Raw genomic sequence first — 25,758 nt, forward strand, 5'->3', positions numbered from 1 at the left:
GTCCCACTCACAAAAAAGCGACTTGGGAAATGGAGCTCAGGGGCACTGCACTTCCCAAACCTGCAGAGTTCTAAACGATAACTATCGCCCCAAAATATATTGAGGTCAGGCTACGAAGAGGCGCTGAACGGAAGGCAGAACTGCAGGAAACGGATGTCAACGGGTACATCGGAATGGCCCCGATAGCACATGAAAAGCGCCAGAACGTGGACAATGATGCGGTTGGCCAAAAAGGGCGTATGCGTTTTTTCCTGAATATATTCAGGAAAAAACGCATACGCCCTTTTTGGCCAACCAAGCAACCTGGGAGAGCAAATCAGCACTACAAAGAAATCTCTCGCGCCCCCCCCCGGGGCAAAAGGGCCAGGCGAAAAAAGTCTAAAAACCAGAAAGGCAGGACAACCCACGGAGTCAAGGGAGCCTTGTTAAGCTGATGGGCGGGATGTCAATGGCCAACAGCCAATCTTCACAAGTGTATCCTCTTTCCCAAACCATGGAAAACACAGAACCACAGAGCATAGGGCACTTCCACACATGGGCGTTGACCTTGGGAAAATGAAAAAATCAACCAGACACAGGGACCCCAAAGTTGAGGGCTGCTGTCTTGACAAGAACCTCCACTCCGGTACACGTTTCATATCCCAGGAAAGAGCCAAGTGGACAAAGACGAGTGGACAAGTGGACAAAGACAAGTGGACAAGTGGACAAGTGGTGCTACGTAGGTCCAATGGAGTGTCACTCAGCCATGAAATCCACGTCATGAGGCTGGTAGCAGCATCCTGAGTGGATTTAGGTACGATCATCCTCAGTGAAATAAGTCCCACAAAAAAAGAAACTTATGATATCACTTATCGAGGGAATGTAAAAATCGCTCCCCATGAACGGAATCCCCAAACAGAACAGAGTCACGCTTTTAGAAAACACACTTATGCCTGCTTCAGGGGAAAGGTGAGGTGCGGTGACGCATAAAACTCGAGTTTGAAATGAGCACAGATACCCTTCCGAAAACCGAATATGGAATGGACACGACCTACTCCTTGCTCAATCAACTGGACTCACCAGACCCTGTTCATCGCACAAGTATCTATCCGACTAGTAAGCATCTTAAAAGCTAAGTCTTGATATCTCTGTGTAAGTGCATCAAGTGTGTGTAAAGCGGCCTAAAACCAGCAGGGAAAATCAGCTCAGACCCATTCTGAGGATACATTTCCAACACAAAGAAGAAACAAGCAGGGCAAAACAGAGAGAAATTCTTCCAAAATGCGTTCAGGGACTGGCATGCAACCAGGATTGACCACATCTACAGCCCCAGCGGCAGAAGACATAAGGCTGGACACTCTTGGGGCTGAGACGATTGGTGAGGTTGGGAAAGCAAATGCAGACCCTTGAAAGGAATCCTGCGTGCTCCCCATTCCATGGGTCCCAACTCTCCAGGTTCAACGCAATCTTCCGACAGCGAAAGCACTCATTGGAAACCCAGCGGATGCTACACCGTGGGATCGGGAAAGCTTTCTGAAACTCACCTCAGTTTTCCTCTCCTGGTGCTCGTGTTCTCCATTCAGGCCCCCTTACTAACAATCTCCCCACTTGGAGACTCGGCGCCTTTCCATGCCTCTTTCGTACCGTCTGCAATTTGTCCGCAGGATGAACTGCAAGAGGGGGAACCAATGAGAGACTCGCTGGAGGTGTTTGGTCGGGCACATGTCACTCTCATTTCCCATCACGAAGAAGAATTCACCAGCGGTTCAGCCTGCAACCGCGGATCGACAATAGGGCGTGAAGCCATCCAGCCGTGTTGCGTCCCACTCACAAAAAAGCGACTTGGGAAATGGAGCTCAGGGGCCCTGCACTTCCCAAACCTGCAGAGTTCTAAACGATAACTATCGCCCCAAAATATATTGAGGTCAGGCTACGAAGAGGCGCTGAACGCAAGGCAGAACTGCAGGAAACGGATGTCAACGGGTACATCGGAATGGCCCCGATAGCACATGAAAAGCGCCAGAACGTGGACAATGATGCGGTTGGCCAAAAAGGGCGTATTCAGGAAAAAACGCATACGCCCTTTTTGGCCAACCAAGCAACCTGGGAGAGCAAATCAGCACTACAAAGAAATCTCTCGCCCCCCCCCCCCGTGGCAAAAGGGCCAGGCGAAAAAAGTCTAAAAACCAGAAAGGCAGGACAGGCCACGGAGTCAAGGGAGCCTTGTTAAGCTGATGGGCGGGATGTCAATGGCCAACAGCCAATCTTCACAAGTGTATCCTCTTTCCCAAACCATGGAAAACACAGAACCACAGAGCATAGGGCACTTCCACACATGGGCGTTGACCTTGGGAAAATGAAAAAATCAACCAGACACAGGGACCCCAATGTTGAGGGCTGCTGTCTTGACAAGAACCTCCACTCCGGTACACGTTTCATATCCCAGGAAAGAGCCAAGTGGACAAAGACGAGTGGACAAGTGGACAAAGACAAGTGGACAAGTGGACAAGTGGTGCTACGTAGGTCCAATGGAGTGTCACTCAGCCATGAAATCCACGTCATGAGGCTGGTAGCAGCATCCTGAGTGGATTTAGGTACGATCATCCTCAGTGAAATAAGTCCCACAAAAAAAGAAACTTATGATATCACTTATCGAGGGAATGTAAAAATCGCTCCCCATGCACTGAATCCCCAAACAGAACAGAGTCACGCTTTTAGAAAACACACTTATGCCTGCTTCAGGGGAAAGGTGAGGTGGGGTGACGCATAAAACTCGAGTTTGAAATGAGCACAGATACCCTTCCGAAAACCGAATATGGAATGGACACGACCTACTCCTTGCTCAATCAACTGGACTCACCAGACCCTGTTCATCGCACAAGTATCTATCCGACTAGTAAGCATCTTAAAAGCTAAGTCTTGATATCTCTGTGTAAGTGCATCAAGTGTGTGTAAAGCGGCCTAAAACCAGCAGGGAAAATCAGCTCAGACCCATTCTGAGGATACATTTCCAACATAAAGAAGAAACAAGCAGGGCAAAACAGAGAGAAATTCTTCCAAAATGCGTTCAGGGACTGGCATGCAACCAGGATTGACCACATCTACAGCCCCAGCGGCAGAAGACATAAGGCTGGACACTCTTGGGGCTGAGACGATTGGTGAGGTTGGGAAAGCAAATGCAGACCCTTGAAAGGAATCCTGCGTGCTCCCCATTCCATGGGTCCCAACTCTCCAGGTTCAACGCAATCTTCCGACAGCGAAAGCACTCATTGGAAACCCAGCGGATGCTACACCGTGGGATCGGGAAAGCTTTCTGAAACTCACCTCAGTTTTCCTCTCCTGGTGCTCGTGTTCTCCATTCAGGCCCCCTTACTAACAATCTCCCCACTTGGAGACTCGGCGCCTTTCCATGCCTCTTTCGTACCGTCTGCAATTTGTCCGCAGGATGAACTGCAAGAGGGGGAACCAATGAGAGACTCGCTGGAGGTGTTTGGTCGGGCACATGTCACTCTCATTTCCCATCACGAAGAAGAATTCACCAGCGGTTCAGCCTGCCACCCCGGATCGACAATAGGGCGTGAAGCCATCCAGCCGTGTTGCGTCCCACTCACAAAAAAGCGACTTGGGAAATGGAGCTCAGGGGCACTGCACTTCCCAAACCTGCAGAGTTCTAAACGATAACTATCGCCCCAAAATATATTGAGGTCAGGCTACGAAGAGGCGCTGAACGCAAGGCAGAACTGCAGAAAACGGATGTCAACGGGTACATCGGAATGGCCCCGATAGCACATGAAAAGCGCCAGAACGTGGACAATGATGCGGTTGGCCAAAAAGGGCGTATGCGTTTTTTCCTGAATATATTCAGGAAAAAACGCATACGCCCTTTTTGGCCAACCAAGCAACCTGGGAGAGCAAATCAGCACTACAAAGAAATCTCTCGCCCCCGCCCCGGGGCAAAAGGGCCAGGCGAAAAAAGTCTAAAAACCAGAAAGGCAGGACAGCCCACGGAGTCAAGGGAGCGTTGTTAAGCTGATGGGCGGGATGTCAATGGCCAACAGCCAATCTTCACAAGTGTATCCTCTTTCCCAAACCATGGAAAACACAGAACCACAGAGCATAGGGCACTTCCACACATGGGCGTTGACCTTGGGAAAATGAAAAAATCAACCAGACACAGGGACCCCAAAGTTGAGGGCTGCTGTCTTGACAAGAACCTCCACTCCGGTCCACGTTTCATATCCCAGGAAAGAGCCAAGTGGACAAAGACGAGTGGACAAGTGGACAAAGACAAGTGGACAAGTGGACAAGTGGTGCTACGTAGGTCCAATGGAGTGTCACTCAGCCATGAAATCCACGTCATGAGGCTGGTAGCAGCATCCTGAGTGGATTTAGGTACGATCATCCTCAGTGAAATAAGTCCCACAAAAAAAGAAACTTATGATATCACTTATCGAGGGAATGTAAAAATCGCTCCCCATGCACTGAATCCCCAAACAGAACAGAGTCACGCTTTTAGAAAACACACTTATGCCTGCTTCAGGGGAAAGGTGAGGTGGGGTGACGCATAAAACTCGAGTTTGAAATGAGCACAGATACCCTTCCGAAAACCGAATATGGAATGGACACGACCTACTCCTTGCTCAATCAACTGGACTCACCAGACCCTGTTCATCGCACAAGTATCTATCCGACTAGTAAGCATCTTAAAAGCTAAGTCTTGATATCTCTGTGTAAGTGCATCAAGTGTGTGTAAAGCGGCCTAAAACCAGCAGGGAAAATCAGCTCAGACCCATTCTGAGGATACATTTCCAACACAAAGAAGAAACAAGCAGGGCAAAACAGAGAGAAATTCTTCCAAAATGCGTTCAGGGACTGGCATGCAACCAGGATTGACCACATCTACAGCCCCAGCGGCAGAAGACATAAGGCTGGACACTCTTGGGGCTGAGACGATTGGTGAGGTTGGGAAAGCAAATGCAGACCCTTGAAAGGAATCCTGCGTGCTCCCCATTCCATGGGTCCCAACTCTCCAGGTTCAACGCAATCTTCCGACAGCGAAAGCACTCATTGGAAACCCAGCGGATGCTACACCGTGGGATCGGGAAAGCTTTCTGAAACTCACCTCAGTTTTCCTCTCCTGGTGCTCGTGTTCTCCATTCAGGCCCCCTTACTAACAATCTCCCCACTTGGAGACTCGGCGCCTTTCAATGCCTCTTTCGTACCGTCTGCAATTTGTCCGCAGGATGAACTGCAAGAGGGGGAACCAATGAGAGACTCGCTGGAGGTGTTTGGTCGGGCACATGTCACTCTCATTTCCCATCACGAAGAAGAATTCACCAGCGGTTCAGCCTGCAACCGCGGATCGACAATAGGGCGTGAAGCCATCCAGCCGTGTTGCGTCCCACTCACAAAAAAGCGACTTGGGAAATGGAGCTCAGGGGCCCTGCACTTCCCAAACCTGCAGAGTTCTAAACGATAACTATCGCCCCAAAATATATTGAGGTCAGGCTACGAAGAGGCGCTGAACGCAAGGCAGAACTGCAGGAAACGGATGTCAACGGGTACATCGGAATGGCCCCGATAGCACATGAAAAGCGCCAGAACGTGGACAATGATGCGGTTGGCCAAAAAGGGCGTATTCAGGAAAAAACGCATACGCCCTTTTTGGCCAACCAAGCAACCTGGGAGAGCAAATCAGCACTACAAAGAAATCTCTCGCCCCCCCCCCGGGGCAAAAGGGCCAGGCGAAAAAAGTCTAAAAACCAGAAAGGCAGGACAGCCCACGGAGACAAGGGAGCCTTGTTAAGCTGATGGGCGGGATGTCAATGGCCAACAGCCAATCTTCACAAGTGTATCCTCTTTCCCAAACCATGGAAAACACAGAACCACAGAGCATAGGGCACTTCCACACATGGGCGTTGACCTTGGGAAAATGAAAAAATCAACCAGACACAGGGACCCCAAAGTTGAGGGCTGCTGTCTTGACAAGAACCTCCACTCCGGTACACGTTTCATATCCCAGGAAAGAGCCAAGTGGACAAAGACGAGTGGACAAGTGGACAAAGACAAGTGGACAAGTGGACAAGTGGTGCTACATAGGTCCAATGGAGTGTCACTCAGCCATGAAATCCACGTCATGAGGCTGGTAGCAGCATCCTGAGTGGATTTAGGTACGATCATCCTCAGTGAAATAAGTCCCACAAAAAAAGAAACTTATGATATCACTTATCGAGGGAATGTAAAAATCGCTCCCCATGCACTGAATCCCCAAACAGAACAGAGTCACGCTTTTAGAAAACACACTTATGCCTGCTTCAGGGGAAAGGTGAGGTGGGGTGACGCATAAAACTCGAGTTTGAAATGAGCACAGATACCCTTCCGAAAACCGAATATGGAATGGACACGACCTACTCCTTGCTCAATCAACTGGACTCACCAGACCCTGTTCATCGCACAAGTATCTATCCGACTAGTAAGCATCTTAAAAGCTAAGTCTTGATATCTCTGTGTAAGTGCATCAAGTGTGTGTAAAGCGGCCTAAAACCAGCAGGGAAAATCAGCTCAGACCCATTCTGAGGATACATTTCCAACATAAAGAAGAAACAAGCAGGGCAAAACAGAGAGAAATTCTTCCAAAATGCGTTCAGGGACTGGCATGCAACCAGGATTGACCACATCTACAGCCCCAGCGGCAGAAGACATAAGGCTGGACACTCTTGGGGCTGAGACGATTGGTGAGGTTGGGAAAGCAAATGCAGACCCTTGAAAGGAATCCTGCGTGCTCCCCATTCCATGGGTCCCAACTCTCCAGGTTCAACGCAATCTTCCGACAGCGAAAGCACTCATTGGAAACCCAGCGGATGCTACACCGTGGGATCGGGAAAGCTTTCTGAAACTCACCTCAGTTTTCCTCTCCTGGTGCTCGTGTTCTCCATTCAGGCCCCCTTACTAACAATCTCCCCACTTGGAGACTCGGCGCCTTTCCATGCCTCTTTCGTACCGTCTGCAATTTGTCCGCAGGATGAACTACAAGAGGGGGAACCAATGAGAGACTCGCTGGAGGTGTTTGGTCGGGCACATGTCACTCTCATTTCCCATCACGAAGAAGAATTCACCAGCGGTTCAGCCTGCCACCCCGGATCGACAATAGGGCGTGAAGCCATCCAGCCGTGTTGCGTCCCACTCACAAAAAAGCGACTTGGGAAATGGAGCTCAGGGGCCCTGCACTTCCCAAACCTGCAGAGTTCTAAACGATAACTATCGCCCCAAAATATATTGAGGTCAGGCTACGAAGAGGCGCTGAACGCAAGGCAGAACTGCAGGAAACGGATGTCAACGGGTACATCGGAATGGCCCCGATAGCACATGAAAAGCGCCAGAACGTGGACAATGATGCGGTTGGCCAAAAAGGGCGTATGCGTTTTTTCCTGAATATATTCAGGAAAAAACGCATACGCCCTTTTTGGCCAACCAAGCAACCTGGGAGAGCAAATCAGCACTACAAAGAAATCTCTCGCCCCCCCCCCGGGGCAAAAGGGCCAGGCGAAAAAAGTCTAAAAACCAGAAAGGCAGGACAGGCCACGGAGTCAAGGGAGCCTTGTTAAGCTGATGGGCGGGATGTCAATGGCCAACAGCCAATCTTCACAAGTGTATCCTCTTTCCCAAACCATGTAAAACACAGAACCACAGAGCATAGGGCACTTCCACACATGGGCGTTGACCTTGGGAAAATGAAAAAATCAACCAGACACAGGGACCCCAAAGTTGAGGGCTGCTGTCTTGACAAGAACCTCCACTCCGGTACACGTTTCATATCCCAGGAAAGAGCCAAGTGGACAAAGACGAGTGGACAAGTGGACAAAGACAAGTGGACAAGTGGACAAGTGGTGCTACGTAGGTCCAATGGAGTGTCACTCAGCCATGAAATCCACGTCATGAGGCTGGTAGCAGCATCCTGAGTGGATTTAGGTACGATCATCCTCAGTGAAATAAGTCCCACAAAAAAAGAAACTTATGATATCACTTATGGAGGGAATGTAAAAATCGCTCCCCATGAACGGAATCCCCAAACAGAACAGAGTCACGCTTTTAGAAAACACACTTATGCCTGCTTCAGGGGAAAGGTGAGGTGCGGTGACGCATAAAACTCGAGTTTGAAATGAGCACAGATACCCTTCCGAAAACCGAATATGGAATGGACACGACCTACTCCTTGCTCAATCAACTGGACTCACCAGACCCTGTTCATCGCACAAGTATCTATCCGACTAGTAAGCATCTTAAAAGCTAAGTCTTGATATCTCTGTGTAAGTGCATCAAGTGTGTGTAAAGCGGCCTAAAACCAGCAGGGAAAATCAGCTCAGACCCATTCTGAGGATACATTTCCAACACAAAGAAGAAACAAGCAGGGCAAAACAGAGAGAAATTCTTCCAAAATGCGTTCAGGGACTGGCATGCAACCAGGATTGACCACATCTACAGCCCCAGCGGCAGAAGACATAAGGCTGGACACTCTTGGGGCTGAGACGATTGGTGAGGTTGGGAAAGCAAATGCAGACCCTTGAAAGGAATCCTGCGTGCTCCCCATTCCATGGGTCCCAACTCTCCAGGTTCAACGCAATCTTCCGACAGCGAAAGCACTCATTGGAAACCCAGCGGATGCTACACCGTGGGATCGGGAAAGCTTTCTGAAACTCACCTCAGTTTTCCTCTCCTGGTGCTCGTGTTCTCCATTCAGGCCCCCTTACTAACAATCTCCCCACTTGGAGACTCGGCGCCTTTCCATGCCTCTTTCGTACCGTCTGCAATTTGTCCGCAGGATGAACTGCAAGAGGGGGAACCAATGAGAGACTCGCTGGAGGTGTTTGGTCGGGCACATGTCACTCTCATTTCCCATCACGAAGAAGAATTCACCAGCGGTTCAGCCTGCAACCGCGGATCGACAATAGGGCGTGAAGCCATCCAGCCGTGTTGCGTCCCACTCACAAAAAAGCGACTTGGGAAATGGAGCTCAGGGGCCCTGCACTTCCCAAACCTGCAGAGTTCTAAACGATAACTATCGCCCCAAAATATATTGAGGTCAGGCTACGAAGAGGCGCTGAACGCAAGGCAGAACTGCAGGAAACGGATGTCAACGGGTACATCGGAATGGCCCCGATAGCACATGAAAAGCGCCAGAACGTGGACAATGATGCGGTTGGCCAAAAAGGGCGTATTCAGGAAAAAACGCATACGCCCTTTTTGGCCAACCAAGCAACCTGGGAGAGCAAATCAGCACTACAAAGAAATCTCTCGCCCCCCCCCCCCCCCGGGGCAAAAGGGCCAGGCGAAAAAAGTCTAAAAACCAGAAAGGCAGGACAGCCCACGGAGTCAAGGGAGCCTTGTTAAGCTGATGGGCGGGATGTCAATGGCCAACAGCCAATCTTCACAAGTGTATCCTCTTTCCCAAACCATGGAAAACACAGAACCACAGAGCATAGGGCACTTCCACACATGGGCGTTGACCTTGGGAAAATGAAAAAATCAACCAGACACAGGGACCCCAAAGTTGAGGGCTGCTGTCTTGACAAGAACCTCCACTCCGGTACACGTTTCATATCCCAGGAAAGAGCCAAGTGGACAAAGACGAGTGGACAAGTGGACAAAGACAAGTGGACAAGTGGACAAGTGGTGCTACGTAGGTCCAATGGAGTGTCACTCAGCCATGAAATCCACGTCATGAGGCTGGTAGCAGCATCCTGAGTGGATTTAGGTACGATCATCCTCAGTGAAATAAGTCCCACAAAAAAAGAAACTTATGATATCACTTATCGAGGGAATGTAAAAATCGCTCCCCATGAACGGAATCCCCAAACAGAACAGAGTCACGCTTTTAGAAAACACACTTATGCCTGCTTCAGGGGAAAGGTGAGGTGCGGTGACGCATAAAACTCGAGTTTGAAATGAGCACAGATACCCTTCCGAAAACCGAATATGGAATGGACACGACCTACTCCTTGCTCAATCAACTGGACTCACCAGACCCTGTTCATCGCACAAGTATCTATCCGACTAGTAAGCATCTTAAAAGCTAAGTCTTGATATCTCTGTGTAAGTGCATCAAGTGTGTGTAAAGCGGCCTAAAACCAGCAGGGAAAATCAGCTCAGACCCATTCTGAGGATACATTTCCAACACAAAGAAGAAACAAGCAGGGCAAAACAGAGAGAAATTCTTCCAAAATGCGTTCAGGGACTGGCATGCAACCAGGATTGACCACATCTACAGCCCCAGCGGCAGAAGACATAAGGCTGGACACTCTTGGGGCTGAGACGATTGGTGAGGTTGGGAAAGCAAATGCAGACCCTTGAAAGGAATCCTGCGTGCTCCCCATTCCATGGGTCCCAACTCTCCAGGTTCAACGCAATCTTCCGACAGCGAAAGCACTCATTGGAAACCCAGCGGATGCTACACCGTGGGATCGGGAAAGCTTTCTGAAACTCACCTCAGTTTTCCTCTCCTGGTGCTCGTGTTCTCCATTCAGGCCCCCTTACTAACAATCTCCCCACTTGGAGACTCGGCGCCTTTCCATGCCTCTTTCGTACCGTCTGCAATTTGTCCGCAGGATGAACTGCAAGAGGGGGAACCAATGAGAGACTCGCTGGAGGTGTTTGGTCGGGCACATGTCACTCTCATTTCCCATCACGAAGAAGAATTCACCAGCGGTTCAGCCTGCAACCGCGGATCGACAATAGGGCGTGAAGCCATCCAGCCGTGTTGCGTCCCACTCACAAAAAAGCGACTTGGGAAATGGAGCTCAGGGGCCCTGCACTTCCCAAACCTGCAGAGTTCTAAACGATAACTATCGCCCCAAAATATATTGAGGTCAGGCTACGAAGAGGCGCTGAACGCAAGGCAGAACTGCAGGAAACGGATGTCAACGGGTACATCGGAATGGCCCCGATAGCACATGAAAAGCGCCAGAACGTGGACAATGATGCGGTTGGCCAAAAAGGGCGTATTCAGGAAAAAACGCATACGCCCTTTTTGGCCAACCAAGCAACCTGGGAGAGCAAATCAGCACTACAAAGAAATCTCTCGCCCCCCCCCCCCGGGGCAAAAGGGCCAGGCGAAAAAAGTCTAAAAACCAGAAAGGCAGGACAGCCCACGGAGTCAAGGGAGCCTTGTTAAGCTGATGGGCGGGATGTCAATGGCCAACAGCCAATCTTCACAAGTGTATCCTCTTTCCCAAACCATGGAAAACACAGAACCACAGAGCATAGGGCACTTCCACACATGGGCGTTGACCTTGGGAAAATGAAAAAATCAACCAGACACAGGGACCCCAAAGTTGAGGGCTGCTGTCTTGACAAGAACCTCCACTCCGGTACACGTTTCATATCCCAGGAAAGAGCCAAGTGGACAAAGACGAGTGGACAAGTGGACAAAGACAAGTGGACAAGTGGACAAGTGGTGCTACGTAGGTCCAATGGAGTGTCACTCAGCCATGAAATCCACGTCATGAGGCTGGTAGCAGCATCCTGAGTGGATTTAGGTACGATCATCCTCAGTGAAATAAGTCCCACAAAAAAAGAAACTTATGATATCACTTATCGAGGGAATGTAAAAATCGCTCCCCATGAACGGAATCCCCAAACAGAACAGAGTCACGCTTTTAGAAAACACACTTATGCCTGCTTCAGGGGAAAGGTGAGGTGCGGTGACGCATAAAACTCGAGTTTGAAATGAGCACAGATACCCTTCCGAAAACCGAATATGGAATGGACACGACCTACTCCTTGCTCAATCAACTGGACTCACCAGACCCTGTTCATCGCACAAGTATCTATCCGACTAGTAAGCATCTTAAAAGCTAAGTCTTGATATCTCTGTGTAAGTGCATCAAGTGTGTGTAAAGCGGCCTAAAACCAGCAGGGAAAATCAGCTCAGACCCATTCTGAGGATACATTTCCAACACAAAGAAGAAACAAGCAGGGCAAAACAGAGAGAAATTCTTCCAAAATGCGTTCAGGGACTGGCATGCAACCAGGATTGACCACATCTACAGCCCCAGCGGCAGAAGACATAAGGCTGGACACTCTTGGGGCTGAGACGATTGGTGAGGTTGGGAAAGCAAATGCAGACCCTTGAAAGGAATCCTGCGTGCTCCCCATTCCATGGGTCCCAACTCTCCAGGTTCAACGCAATCTTCCGACAGCGAAAGCACTCATTGGAAACCCAGCGGATGCTACACCGTGGGATCGGGAAAGCTTTCTGAAACTCACCTCAGTTTTCCTCTCCTGGTGCTCGTGTTCTCCATTCAGGCCCCCTTACTAACAATCTCCCCACTTGGAGACTCGGCGCCTTTCCATGCCTCTTTCGTACCGTCTGCAATTTGTCCGCAGGATGAACTGCAAGAGGGGGAACCAATGAGAGACTCGCTGGAGGTGTTTGGTCGGGCACATGTCACTCTCATTTCCCATCACGAAGAAGAATTCACCAGCGGTTCAGCCTGCCACCCCGGATCGACAATAGGGCGTGAAGCCATCCAGCCGTGTTGCGTCCCACTCACAAAAAAGCGACTTGGGAAATGGAGCTCAGGGGCCCTGCACTTCCCAAACCTGCAGAGTTCTAAACGATAACTATCGCCCCAAAATATATTGAGGTCAGGCTACGAAGAGGCGCTGAACGCAAGGCAGAACTGCAGGAAACGGATGTCAACGGGTACATCGGAATGGCCCCGATAGCACATGAAAAGCGCCAGAACGTGGACAATGATGCGGTTGGCCAAAAAGGGCGTATTCAGGAAAAAACGCATACGCCCTTTTTGGCCAACCAAGCAACCTGGGAGAGCAAATCAGCACTACAAAGAAATCTCTCGCCCCCCCCCCCCCGGGGCAAAAGGGCCAGGCGAAAAAAGTCTAAAAACCAGAAAGGCAGGACAGCCCACGGAGTCAAGGGAGCCTTGTTAAGCTGATGGGCGGGATGTCAATGGCCAACAGCCAATCTTCACAAGTGTATCCTCTTTCCCAAACCATGTAAAACACAGAACCACAGAGCATAGGGCACTTCCACACATGGGCGTTGACCTTGGGAAAATGAAAAAATCAACCAGACACAGGGACCCCAAAGTTGAGGGCTGCTGTCTTGACAAGAACCTCCACTCCGGTACACGTTTCATATCCCAGGAAAGAGCCAAGTGGACAAAGACGAGTGGACAAGTGGACAAAGACAAGTGGACAAGTGGACAAGTGGTGCTACGTAGGTCCAATGGAGTGTCACTCAGCCATGAAATCCACGTCATGAGGCTGGTAGCAGCATCCTGAGTGGATTTAGGTACGATCATCCTCAGTGAAATAAGTCCCACAAAAAAAGAAACTTATGATATCACTTATCGAGGGAATGTAAAAATCGCTCCCCATGCACTGAATCCCCAAACAGAACAGAGTCACGCTTTTAGAAAACACACTTATGCCTGCTTCAGGGGAAAGGTGAGGTGGGGTGACGCATAAAACTCGAGTTTGAAATGAGCACAGATACCCTTCCGAAAACCGAATATGGAATGGACACGACCTACTCCTTGCTCAATCAACTGGACTCACCAGACCCTGTTCATCGCACAAGTATCTATCCGACTAGTAAGCATCTTAAAAGCTAAGTCTTGATATCTCTGTGTAAGTGCATCAAGTGTGTGTAAAGCGGCCTAAAACCAGCAGGGAAAATCAGCTCAGACCCATTCTGAGGATACATTTCCAACATAAAGAAGAAACAAGCAGGGCAAAACAGAGAGAAATTCTTCCAAAATGCGTTCAGGGACTGGCATGCAACCAGGATTGACCACATCTACAGCCCCAGCGGCAGAAGACATAAGGCTGGACACTCTTGGGGCTGAGACGATTGGTGAGGTTGGGAAAGCAAATGCAGACCCTTGAAAGGAATCCTGCGTGCTCCCCATTCCATGGGTCCCAACTCTCCAGGTTCAACGCAATCTTCCGACAGCGAAAGCACTCATTGGAAACCCAGCGGATGCTACACCGTGGGATCGGGAAAGCTTTCTGAAACTCACCTCAGTTTTCATCTCCTGGTGCTCGTGTTCTCCATTCAGGCCCCCTTACTAACAATCTCCCCACTTGGAGACTCGGCGCCTTTCCATGCCTCTTTCGTACCGTCTGCAATTTGTCCGCAGGATGAACTGCAAGAGGGGGAACCAATGAGAGACTCGCTGGAGGTGTTTGGTCGGGCACATGTCACTCTCATTTCCCATCACGAAGAAGAATTCACCAGCGGTTCAGCCTGCCACCCCGGATCGACAATAGGGCGTGAAGCCATCCAGCCGTGTTGCGTCCCACTCACAAAAAAGCGACTTGGGAAATGGAGCTCAGGGGCACTGCACTTCCCAAACCTGCAGAGTTCTAAACGATAACTATCGCCCCAAAATATATTGAGGTCAGGCTACGAAGAGGCGCTGAACGCAAGGCAGAACTGCAGGAAACGGATGTCAACGGGTACATCGGAATGGCCCCGATAGCACATGAAAAGCGCCAGAACGTGGACAATGATGCGGTTGGCCAAAAAGGGCGTATGCGTTTTTTCCTGAATATATTCAGGAAAAAACGCATACGCCCTTTTTGGCCAACCAAGCAACCTGGGAGAGCAAATCAGCACTACAAAGAAATCTCTCGCCCCCCCCCCGGGGCAAAAGGGCCAGGCGAAAAAAGTCTAAAAACCAGAAAGGCAGGACAGCCCACGGAGTCAAGGGAGCCTTGTTAAGCTGATGGGCGGGATGTCAATGGCCAACAGCCAATCTTCACAAGTGTATCCTCTTTCCCAAACCATGGAAAACACAGAACCACAGAGCATAGGGCACTTCCACACATGGGCGTTGACCTTGGGAAAATGAAAAAATCAACCAGACACAGGGACCCCAAAGTTGAGGGCTGCTGTCTTGACAAGAACCTCCACTCCGGTACACGTTTCATATCCCAGGAAAGAGCCAAGTGGACAAAGACGAGTGGACAAGTGGACAAAGACAAGTGGACAAGTGGACAAGTGGTGCTACGTAGGTCCAATGGAGTGTCACTCAGCCATGAAATCCACGTCATGAGGCTGGTAGCAGCATCCTGAGTGGATTTAGGTACGATCATCCTCAGTGAAATAAGTCCCACAAAAAAAGAAACTTATGATATCACTTATCGAGGGAATGTAAAAATCGCTCCCCATGCACTGAATCCCCAAACAGAACAGAGTCACGCTTTTAGAAAACACACTTATGCCTGCTTCAGGGGAAAGGTGAGGTGGGGTGACGCATAAAACTCGAGTTTGAAATGAGCACAGATACCCTTCCGAAAACCGAATATGGAATGGACACGACCTACTCCTTGCTCAATCAACTGGACTCACCAGACCCTGTTCATCGCACAAGTATCTATCCGACTAGTAAGCATCTTAAAAGCTAAGTCTTGATATCTCTGTGTAAGTGCATCAAGTGTGTGTAAAGCGGCCTAAAACCAGCAGGGAAAATCAGCTCAGACCCATTCTGAGGATACATTTCCAACATAAAGAAGAAACAAGCAGGGCAAAACAGAGAGAAATTCTTCCAAAATGCGTTCAGGGACTGGCATGCAACCAGGATTGACCACATCTACAGCCCCAGCGGCAGAAGACATAAGGCTGGACACTCTTGGGGCTGAGACGATTGGTGAGGTTGGGAAAGCAAATGCAGACCCTTGAAAGGAATCCTGCGTGCTCCCCATTCCATGGGTCCCAACTCTCCAGGTTCAACGCAATCTTCCGACAGCGAAAGCACTCATTGGAAACCCAGCGGATGCTACACCGTGGGATCGGGAAAGCTTTCTGAAACTCACCTCAGTTTTCATCTCCTGGTGCTCGTGTTCTCCATTCAGGCCCCCTTACTAACAATCTCCCCACTTGGAGACTCGGCGCCTTTCCATGCCTCTTTCGTACCGTCTGCAATTTGTCCGCAGGATGAACTGCAAGAGGGGGAACCAATGAGAGACTCGCTGGAGGTGTTTGGTCGGGCACATGTCACTCTCATTTCCCATCACGAAGAAGAATTCACCAGCGGTTCAGCCTGCCACCCCGGATCGACAATAGGGCGTGAAGCCATCCAGCCGTGTTGCGTCCCACTCACAAAAAAGCGACTTGGGAAATGGAGCTCAGGGGCACTGCACTTCCCAAACCTGCAGAGTTCTAAACGATAACTATCGCCCCAAAATATATTGAGGTCAGGCTACGAAGAGGCGCTGAACGCAAGGCAGAACTGCAGGAAACGGATGTCAACGGGTACATCGGAATGGCCCCGATAGCACATGAAAAGCGCCAGAACGTGGACAATGATGCGGTTGGCCAAAAAGGGCGTATGCGTTTTTTCCTGAATATATTCAGGAAAAAACGCATACGCCCTTTTTGGCCAACCAAGCAACCTGGGAGAGCAAATCAGCACTACAAAGAAATCTCTCGCCCCCCCCCCGGGGCAAAAGGGCCAGGCGAAAAAAGTCTAAAAACCAGAAAGGCAGGACAGCCCACGGAGTCAAGGGAGCCTTGTTAAGCTGATGGGCGGGATGTCAATGGCCAACAGCCAATCTTCACAAGTGTATCCTCTTTCCCAAACCATGGAAAACACAGAACCACAGAGCATAGGGCACTTCCACACATGGGCGTTGACCTTGGGAAAATGAAAAAATCAACCAGACACAGGGACCCCAAAGTTGAGGGCTGCTGTCTTGACAAGAACCTCCACTCCGGTACACGTTTCATATCCCAGGAAAGAGCCAAGTGGACAAAGACGAGTGGACAAGTGGACAAAGACAAGTGGACAAGTGGACAAGTGGTGCTACGTAGGTCCAATGGAGTGTCACTCAGCCATGAAATCCACGTCATGAGGCTGGTAGCAGCATCCTGAGTGGATTTAGGTACGATCATCCTCAGTGAAATAAGTCCCACAAAAAAAGAAACTTATGATATCACTTATCGAGGGAATGTAAAAATCGCTCCCCATGAACGGAATCCCCAAACAGAACAGAGTCACGCTTTTAGAAAACACACTTATGCCTGCTTCAGGGGAAAGGTGAGGTGCGGTGACGCATAAAACTCGAGTTTGAAATGAGCACAGATACCCTTCCGAAAACCGAATATGGAATGGACACGACCTACTCCTTGCTCAATCAACTGGACTCACCAGACCCTGTTCATCGCACAAGTATCTATCCGACTAGTAAGCATCTTAAAAGCTAAGTCTTGATATCTCTGTGTAAGTGCATCAAGTGTGTGTAAAGCGGCCTAAAACCAGCAGGGAAAATCAGCTCAGACCCATTCTGAGGATACATTTCCAACACAAAGAAGAAACAAGCAGGGCAAAACAGAGAGAAATTCTTCCAAAATGCGTTCAGGGACTGGCATGCAACCAGGATTGACCACATCTACAGCCCCAGCGGCAGAAGACATAAGGCTGGACACTCTTGGGGCTGAGACGATTGGTGAGGTTGGGAAAGCAAATGCAGACCCTTGAAAGGAATCCTGCGTGCTCCCCATTCCATGGGTCCCAACTCTCCAGGTTCAATGCAATCTTCCGACAGCGAAAGCACTCATTGGAAACCCAGCGGATGCTACACCGTGGGATCGGGAAAGCTTTCTGAAACTCACCTCAGTTTTCCTCTCCTGGTGCTCGTGTTCTCCATTCAGGCCCCCTTACTAACAATCTCCCCACTTGGAGACTCGGCGCCTTTCCATGCCTCTTTCGTACCGTCTGCAATTTGTCCGCAGGATGAACTGCAAGAGGGGGAACCAATGAGAGACTCGCTGGAGGTGTTTGGTCGGGCACATGTCACTCTCATTTCCCATCACGAAGAAGAATTCACCAGCGGTTCAGCCTGCAACCGCGGATCGACAATAGGGCGTGAAGCCATCCAGCCGTGTTGCGTCCCACTCACAAAAAAGCGACTTGGGAAATGGAGCTCAGGGGCACTGCACTTCCCAAACCTGCAGAGTTCTAAACGATAACTATCGCCCCAAAATATATTGAGGTCAGGCTACGAAGAGGCGCTGAACGCAAGGCAGAACTGCAGGAAACGGATGTCAACGGGTACATCGGAATGGCCCCGATAGCACATGAAAAGCGCCAGAACGTGGACAATGATGCGGTTGGCCAAAAAGGGCGTATGCGTTTTTTCCTGAATATATTCAGGAAAAAACGCATACGCCCTTTTTGGCCAACCAAGCAACCTGGGAGAGCAAATCAGCACTACAAAGAAATCTCTCGCCCCCCCCCGGGGCAAAAGGGCCAGGCGAAAAAAGTCTAAAAACCAGAAAGGCAGGACAGGCCACGGAGTCAAGGGAGCCTTGTTAAGCTGATGGGCGGGATGTCAATGGCCAACAGCCAATCTTCACAAGTGTATCCTCTTTCCCAAACCATGGAAAACACAGAACCACAGAGCATAGGGCACTTCCACACATGGGCGTTGACCTTGGGAAAATGAAAAAATCAACCAGACACAGGGACCCCAAAGTTGAGGGCTGCTGTCTTGACAAGAACCTCCACTCCGGTACACGTTTCATATCCCAGGAAAGAGCCAAGTGGACAAAGACGAGTGGACAAGTGGACAAAGACAAGTGGACAAGTGGACAAGTGGTGCTACGTAGGTCCAATGGAGTGTCACTCAGCCATGAAATCCACGTCATGAGGCTGGTAGCAGCATCCTGAGTGGATTTAGGTACGATCATCCTCAGTGAAATAAGTCCCACAAAAAAAGAAACTTATGATATCACTTATCGAGGGAATGTAAAAATCGCTCCCCATGAACGGAATCCCCAAACAGAACAGAGTCACGCTTTTAGAAAACACACTTATGCCTGCTTCAGGGGAAAGGTGAGGTGGGGTGACGCATAAAACTCGAGTTTGAAATGAGCACAGATACCCTTCCGAAAACCGAATATGGAATGGACACGACCTACTCCTTGCTCAATCAACTGGACTCACCAGACCCTGTTCATCGCACAAGTATCTATCCGACTAGTAAGCATCTTAAAAGCTAAGTCTTGATATCTCTGTGTAAGTGCATCAAGTGTGTGTAAAGCGGCCTAAAACCAGCAGGGAAAATCAGCTCAGACCCATTCTGAGGATACATTTCCAACATAAAGAAGAAACAAGCAGGGCAAAACAGAGAGAAATTCTTCCAAAATGCGTTCAGGGACTGGCATGCAACCAGGATTGACCACATCTACAGCCCCAGCGGCAGAAGACATAAGGCTGGACACTCTTGGGGCTGAGACGATTGGTGAGGTTGGGAAAGCAAATGCAGACCCTTGAAAGGAATCCTGCGTGCTCCCCATTCCATGGGTCCCAACTCTCCAGGTTCAACGCAATCTTCCGACAGCGAAAGCACTCATTGGAAACCCAGCGGATGCTACACCGTGGGATCGGGAAAGCTTTCTGAAACTCACCTCAGTTTTCATCTCCTGGTGCTCGTGTTCTCCATTCAGGCCCCCTTACTAACAATCTCCCCACTTGGAGACTCGGCGCCTTTCCATGCCTCTTTCGTACCGTCTGCAATTTGTCCGCAGGATGAACTGCAAGAGGGGGAACCAATGAGAGACTCGCTGGAGGTGTTTGGTCGGGCACATGTCACTCTCATTTCCCATCACGAAGAAGAATTCACCAGCGGTTCAGCCTGCCACCCCGGATCGACAATAGGGCGTGAAGCCATCCAGCCGTGTTGCGTCCCACTCACAAAAAAGCGACTTGGGAAATGGAGCTCAGGGGCACTGCACTTCCCAAACCTGCAGAGTTCTAAACGATAACTATCGCCCCAAAATATATTGAGGTCAGGCTACGAAGAGGCGCTGAACGCAAGGCAGAACTGCAGGAAACGGATGTCAACGGGTACATCGGAATGGCCCCGATAGCACATGAAAAGCGCCAGAACGTGGACAATGATGCGGTTGGCCAAAAAGGGCGTATTCAGGAAAAAACGCATACGCCCTTTTTGGCCAACCAAGCAACCTGGGAGATCAAATCAGCACTACAAAGAAATCTCTCGCCCCCCACCCCCCGGGGCAAAAGGGCCAGGCGAAAAAAGTCTAAAAACCAGAAAGGCAGGACAGCCCACGGAGTCAAGGGAGCCTTGTTAAGCTGATGGGCGGGATGTCAATGGCCAACAGCCAATCTTCACAAGTGTATCCTCTTTCCCAAACCATGGAAAACACAGAACCACAGAGCATAGGGCACTTCCACACATGGGCGTTGACCTTGGGAAAATGAAAAAATCAACCAGACACAGGGACCCCAAAGTTGAGGGCTGCTGTCTTGACAAGAACCTCCACTCCGGTACACGTTTCATATCCCAGGAAAGAGCCAAGTGGACAAAGACGAGTGGACAAGTGGACAAAGACAAGTGGACAAGTGGACAAGTGGTGCTACGTAGGTCCAATGGAGTGTCACTCAGCCATGAAATCCACGTCATGAGGCTGGTAGCAGCATCCTGAGTGGATTTAGGTACGATCATCCTCAGTGAAATAAGTCCCACAAAAAAAGAAACTTATGATATCACTTATCGAGGGAATGTAAAAATCGCTCCCCATGCACTGAATCCCCAAACAGAACAGAGTCACGCTTTTAGAAAACACACTTATGCCTGCTTCAGGGGAAAGGTGAGGTGGGGTGACGCATAAAACTCGAGTTTGAAATGAGCACAGATACCCTTCCGAAAACCGAATATGGAATGGACACGACCTACTCCTTGCTCAATCAACTGGACTCACCAGACCCTGTTCATCGCACAAGTATCTATCCGACTAGTAAGCATCTTAAAAGCTAAGTCTTGATATCTCTGTGTAAGTGCATCAAGTGTGTGTAAAGCGGCCTAAAACCAGCAGGGAAAATCAGCTCAGAACCATTCTGAGGATACATTTCCAACACAAAGAAGAAACAAGCAGGGCAAAACAGAGAGAAATTCTTCCAAAATGCGTTCAGGGACTGGCATGCAACCAGGATTGACCACATCTACAGCCCCAGCGGCAGAAGACATAAGGCTGGACACTCTTGGGGCTGAGACGATTGGTGAGGTTGGGAAAGCAAATGCAGACCCTTGAAAGGAATCCTGCGTGCTCCCCATTCCATGGGTCCCAACTCTCCAGGTTCAACGCAATCTTCCGACAGCGAAAGCACTCATTGGAAACCCAGCGGATGCTACACCGTGGGATCGGGAAAGCTTTCTGAAACTCACCTCAGTTTTCCTCTCCTGGTGCTCGTGTTCTCCATTCAGGCCCCCTTACTAACAATCTCCCCACTTGGAGACTCGGCGCCTTTCCATGCCTCTTTCGTACCGTCTGCAATTTGTCCGCAGGATGAACTGCAAGAGGGGGAACCAATGAGAGACTCGCTGGAGGTGTTTGGTCGGGCACATGTCACTCTCATTTCCCATCACGAAGAAGAATTCACCAGCGGTTCAGCCTGCAACCGCGGATCGACAATAGGGCGTGAAGCCATCCAGCCGTGTTGCGTCCCACTCACAAAAAAGCGACTTGGGAAATGGAGCTCAGGGGCCCTGCACTTCCCAAACCTGCAGAGTTCTAAACGATAACTATCGCCCCAAAATATATTGAGGTCAGGCTACGAAGAGGCGCTGAACGCAAGGCAGAACTGCAGGAAACGGATGTCAACGGGTACATCGGAATGGCCCCGATAGCACATGAAAAGCGCCAGAACGTGGACAATGATGCGGTTGGCCAAAAAGGGCGTATGCGTTTTTTCCTGAATATATTCAGGAAAAAACGCATACGCCCTTTTTGGCCAACCAAGCAACCTGGGAGAGCAAATCAGCACTACAAAGAAATCTCTCGCCCCCCCCCCCCGGGGCAAAAGGGCCAGGCGAAAAAAGTCTAAAAACCAGAAAGGCAGGACAGCCCACGGAGTCAAGGGAGCCTTGTTAAGCTGATGGGCGGGATGTCAATGGCCAACAGCCAATCTTCACAAGTGTATCCTCTTTCCCAAACCATGTAAAACACAGAACCACAGAGCATAGGGCACTTCCACACATGGGCGTTGACCTTGGGAAAATGAAAAAATCAACCAGACACAGGGACCCCAAAGTTGAGGGCTGCTGTCTTGACAAGAACCTCCACTCCGGTACACGTTTCATATCCCAGGAAAGAGCCAAGTGGACAAAGACGAGTGGACAAGTGGACAAAGACAAGTGGACAAGTGGACAAGTGGTGCTACGTAGGTCCAATGGAGTGTCACTCAGCCATGAAATCCACGTCATGAGGCTGGTAGCAGCATCCTGAGTGGATTTAGGTACGATCATCCTCAGTGAAATAAGTCCCACAAAAAAAGAAACTTATGATATCACTTATCGAGGGAATGTAAAAATCGCTCCCCATGAACGGAATCCCCAAACAGAACAGAGTCACGCTTTTAGAAAACACACTTATGCCTGCTTCAGGGGAAAGGTGAGGTGGGGTGACGCATAAAACTCGAGTTTGAAATGAGCACAGATACCCTTCCGAAAACCGAATATGGAATGGACACGACCTACTCCTTGCTCAATCAACTGGACTCACCAGACCCTGTTCATCGCACAAGTATCTATCCGACTAGTAAGCATCTTAAAAGCTAAGTCTTGATATCTCTGTGTAAGTGCATCAAGTGTGTGTAAAGCGGCCTAAAACCAGCAGGGAAAATCAGCTCAGACCCATTCTGAGGATACATTTCCAACACAAAGAAGAAACAAGCAGGGCAAAACAGAGAGAAATTCTTCCAAAATGCGTTCAGGGACTGGCATGCAACCAGGATTGACCACATCTACAGCCCCAGCGGCAGAAGACATAAGGCTGGACACTCTTGGGGCTGAGACGATTGGTGAGGTTGGGAAAGCAAATGCAGACCCTTGAAAGGAATCCTGCGTGCTCCCCATTCCATGGGTCCCAACTCTCCAGGTTCAACGCAATCTTCCGACAGCGAAAGCACTCATTGGAAACCCAGCGGATGCTACACCGTGGGATCGGGAAAGCTTTCTGAAACTCACCTCAGTTTTCCTCTCCTGGTGCTCGTGTTCTCCATTCAGGCCCCCTTACTAACAATCTCCCCACTTGGAGACTCGGCGCCTTTCCATGCCTCTTTCGTACCGTCTGCAATTTGTCCGCAGGATGAACTGCAAGAGGGGGAACCAATGAGAGACTCGCTGGAGGTGTTTGGTCGGGCACATGTCACTCTCATTTCCCATCACGAAGAAGAATTCACCAGCGGTTCAGCCTGCCACCGCGGATCGACAATAGGGCGTGAAGCCATCCAGCCGTGTTGCGTCCCACTCACAAAAAAGCGACTTGGGAAATGGAGCTCAGGGGCCCTGCACTTCCCAAACCTGCAGAGTTCTAAACGATAACTATCGCCCCAAAATATATTGAGGTCAGGCTACGAAGAGGCGCTGAACGCAAGGCAGAACTGCAGGAAACGGATGTCAACGGGTACATCGGAATGGCCCCGATAGCACATGAAAAGCACCAGAACGTGGACAATGATGCGGTTGGCCAAAAAGGGCGTATGCGTTTTTTCCTGAATATATTCAGGAAAAAACGCATACGCCCTTTTTGGCCAACCAAGCAACCTGGGAGAGCAAATCAGCACTACAAAGAAATCTCTCGCCCCCCCCCCCGGGGCAAAAGGGCCAGGCGAAAAAAGTCTAAAAACCAGAAAGGCAGGACAGCCCACGGAGTCAAGGGAGCCTTGTTAAGCTGATGGGCGGGATGTCAATGGCCAACAGCCAATCTTCACAAGTGTATCCTCTTTCCCAAACCATGTAAAACACAGAACCACAGAGCATAGGGCACTTCCACACATGGGCGTTGACCTTGGGAAAATGAAAAAATCAACCAGACACAGGGACCCCAAAGTTGAGGGCTGCTGTCTTGACAAGAACCTCCACTCCGGTACACGTTTCATATCCCAGGAAAGAGCCAAGTGGACAAAGACGAGTGGACAAGTGGACAAAGACAAGTGGACAAGTGGACAAGTGGTGCTACGTAGGTCCAATGGAGTGTCACTCAGCCATGAAATCCACGTCATGAGGCTGGTAGCAGCATCCTGAGTGGATTTAGGTACGATCATCCTCAGTGAAATAAGTCCCACAAAAAAAGAAACTTATGATATCACTTATCGAGGGAATGTAAAAATCGCTCCCCATGCACTGAATCCCCAAACAGAACAGAGTCACGCTTTTAGAAAACACACTTATGCCTGCTTCAGGGGAAAGGTGAGGTGGGGTGACGCATAAAACTCGAGTTTGAAATGAGCACAGATACCCTTCCGAAAACCGAATATGGAATGGACACGACCTACTCCTTGCTCAATCAACTGGACTCACCAGACCCTGTTCATCGCACAAGTATCTATCCGACTAGTAAGCATCTTAAAAGCTAAGTCTTGATATCTCTGTGTAAGTGCATCAAGTGTGTGTAAAGCGGCCTAAAACCAGCAGGGAAAATCAGCTCAGACCCATTCTGAGGATACATTTCCAACACAAAGAAGAAACAAGCAGGGCAAAACAGAGAGAAATTCTTCCAAAATGCGTTCAGGGACTGGCATGCAACCAGGATTGACCACATCTACAGCCCCAGCGGCAGAAGACATAAGGCTGGACACTCTTGGGGCTGAGACGATTGGTGAGGTTGGGAAAGCAAATGCAGACCCTTGAAAGGAATCCTGCGTGCTCCCCATTCCATGGGTCCCAACTCTCCAGGTTCAACGCAATCTTCCGACAGCGAAAGCACTCATTGGAAACCCAGCGGATGCTACACCGTGGGATCGGGAAAGCTTTCTGAAACTCACCTCAGTTTTCCTCTCCTGGTGCTCGTGTTCTCCATTCAGGCCCCCTTACTAACAATCTCCCCACTTGGAGACTCGGCGCCTTTCCATGCCTCTTTCGTACCGTCTGCAATTTGTCCGCAGGATGAACTGCAAGAGGGGGAACCAATGAGAGACTCGCTGGAGGTGTTTGGTCGGGCACATGTCACTCTCATTTCCCATCACGAAGAAGAATTCACCAGCGGTTCAGCCTGCCACCGCGGATCGACAATAGGGCGTGAAGCCATCCAGCCGTGTTGCGTCCCACTCACAAAAAAGCGACTTGGGAAATGGAGCTCAGGGGCCCTGCACTTCCCAAACCTGCAGAGTTCTAAACGATAACTATCGCCCCAAAATATATTGAGGTCAGGCTACGAAGAGGCGCTGAACGCAAGGCAGAACTGCAGGAAACGGATGTCAACGGGTACATCGGAATGGCCCCGATAGCACATGAAAAGCACCAGAACGTGGACAATGATGCGGTTGGCCAAAAAGGGCGTATGCGTTTTTTCCTGAATATATTCAGGAAAAAACGCATACGCCCTTTTTGGCCAACCAAGCAACCTGGGAGAGCAAATCAGCACTACAAAGAAATCTCTCGCCCCCCCCCCCGGGGCAAAAGGGCCAGGCGAAAAAAGTCTAAAAACCAGAAAGGCAGGACAGCCCACGGAGTCAAGGGAGCCTTGTTAAGCTGATGGGCGGGATGTCAATGGCCAACAGCCAATCTTCACAAGTGTATCCTCTTTCCCAAACCATGTAAAACACAGAACCACAGAGCATAGGGCACTTCCACACATGGGCGTTGACCTTGGGAAAATGAAAAAATCAACCAGACACAGGGACCCCAAAGTTGAGGGCTGCTGTCTTGACAAGAACCTCCACTCCGGTACACGTTTCATATCCCAGGAAAGAGCCAAGTGGACAAAGACGAGTGGACAAGTGGACAAAG

Source organism: Kogia breviceps, unplaced genomic scaffold (genome assembly GCF_026419965.1).
Source record: "Kogia breviceps isolate mKogBre1 unplaced genomic scaffold, mKogBre1 haplotype 1 scaffold_60, whole genome shotgun sequence".
NCBI classification, from domain to species: Eukaryota; Metazoa; Chordata; class Mammalia; order Artiodactyla; family Physeteridae; genus Kogia; species Kogia breviceps.